Source organism: Babylonia areolata, chromosome 28 (assembly GCF_041734735.1).
Source record: "Babylonia areolata isolate BAREFJ2019XMU chromosome 28, ASM4173473v1, whole genome shotgun sequence".
Taxonomy (NCBI): domain Eukaryota; kingdom Metazoa; phylum Mollusca; class Gastropoda; order Neogastropoda; family Buccinidae; genus Babylonia; species Babylonia areolata.
Window position 1 is genome coordinate 4813348 of NC_134903.1, and position 2500 is coordinate 4815847.

Sequence of the window (2500 nt, forward strand, 5' to 3'; positions counted from 1 at the left end):
CGTTGTGGGATAAGATAAGATAAGATAAGATAAGAATAACTTTATTATCTCCAACTGGAGAAATTTGGTCAGGTGCATTATCACAACATAGACAAGTAAACAACATGGAGACCATAACTGTAAAAGTCAACAACAGTTTTTACGAATATTACAAAGATACAAATGTAAAAAAATATCACATACACCGTTTCATACATACATCCACGCACTGCAGGTAATAACTAGTATTCTTAATGTAAAAACAGAAAGAATTAAGAAACATTATTTGAATATAATTATAAACATAGCCTACTATACTGCACATTGATTATAATAGACAGATAAGATAAGAATAAAGATAAATTGCGGAAAGCCGCAACCAGATAATCAGCACACACCCGCACCCATCCCCCACACGCGGATTACTTGATTAACTCTCTCCATACGAACCGCGAAAGAGACGACGTTAACAGCGTTTCAGCCCAATTACCATCATCAAAATATTGCAAGTGGAAGGCTCTTATACTGAAGAGGTGAATGTTGACAAAGAATACCACAATTCTGACGACGGAAGCTAAAGGTTGGGTCATTGAGACACCCACTGGACATCCGAGGGGTCTGTGTAGAGGAGAAGAGAGGACTGGCCGTACTGAGTGAGTTAAACAAGAGTAATTCCTTGAGGCCAACCAAGCAGTCCTCATGCAGCACTTACAACCTGTGTTGGGGGTTGTGCTCTTTGGCCTCCTTCTTCTTCTGCTCCTCCTCCACCTCCTCCACCTCCTCCTCCTCCTCCTCCTTCTTCTGCTCCTCCTCCACCTCCTCCTCCTCCTTCTTCTTCTTCTGCTCCTCCTCCAACTCCTCCTCCTCCTCCTCCTTCTTCTTCTGCTCCTCCTCCACCTCCTCCTTCTTCTTCTGCTCCTCCTCCAACTCCTCCTCCTTCTTCTTCTTCTGCTCCTCCTCCACCTCCTCCTCCTCCTTCTCTTGCTCCTCCTCCAACTCCTCCTCCTCCTCCTTCTTCTTCTTCTGCTCCTCCTCCACATCCTCCACCACCTCCTACTCCTCCTCCTTCTTCTGCTCCTCCTCCACCTCCTCCTCCTCCTTCTTCTTCTGCTCCTCCTCCAACTCCTCCACTACCTCCTCCTCCTCCTCCTTCTGCTCCTCCTCCACCTCCTCCTCCTCCTTCTTCTTCTGCTCCTCCTCCACCGCCTCCACTTCCTCCTCCTTCTTCTTCTGCTCCTCCTCCACCGCCTCCACCACCTCCTCCTCCTTCTTCTGCTCCTCCTCCACCTCCTCCTCCTCCTTCTTCTGCTCCTCCTCCAACTCCTCCTCCTCCTCCTTCTTCTTCTTCTGCTCCTCCACCGCCTCCACCTCCTCCTCCTCCTCCTCCTTCTTCTTCTTTGTTTGCGGGCTGCAACTCCCACGTTCACTCGTATGTACACGAGTGGGCTTTTACGTGTATGACCGTTTTTACCCTGTCATGTAGGCAGCCATACTCCGCTTTCGGCGATGTGCATGCTGGTGTCTGTTCTTGTTTTTCATGACCCACCGAACGCTTATATGGATTTCAGGATCTTTAATGTGCCGTATTTTTTATCTTCTGCTTGCGATATACACACGGAGTGGTGTTCAGGCACATTATGTTGACCTGGGAGATCGGAAAAATCTCAAACCCTTTCCCCCACAAGGCGCCGTTCCCGAGAATCGAACCCGGGACACTCAAATTGAAAGTCCAACGCTTTAACCACTCGGCTATTGCGCCCGTTGTGTTCATCTACAACATGATTGACCCAGATACGGATCCAGTGCAATGTATTGTTCTCGTCGACGTGGTTGTTTTTTTTTTTTTTTAACTCTCTCCATACGAACGGCGAAAGAGACGACGTTAGCAGCGTTTCACCCCAATTAGCATCATCGAAATATTGCAAGCGGAAGGCTCTTATACTGAAGAGGTGAATGTTGACAAAGAATACCAAAATTCTGACGACGGAAGCTAAAGGTTGGGTCATTCAGACACCCACTGGACATCCGAGGGGTCTGTGTAGAGGAGAAGAGAGGACTGGCCGTACTGAGTGAGTTAACCACTCGGCTGTCGCCTCCTAGTCTGAGAGCCATAGTCCTTCACAAAAGACTAATCTGTGACTGAATGTAAATGAATACGTCCCCTGTTGTTCCGACAACTGATCATCCACAAACGGAGAGGAATAACAGGTTAAGAAACGAAATAGGACATAATGTTTACCGATAGAAAATACTAACAATCTCAGATCTTCACAACACACACACACACACACACACACACACACACACACACACACACACACACACACACACACACACACACACACACACACACACACACACAACACACACACACACACAACACACACACACACACACACAACACACACACACACACAACACACACACACACACACACACACACACACAACACACACACACACACAACACACACACACACACACACACACACAACACACACACACACACAACACACACACAC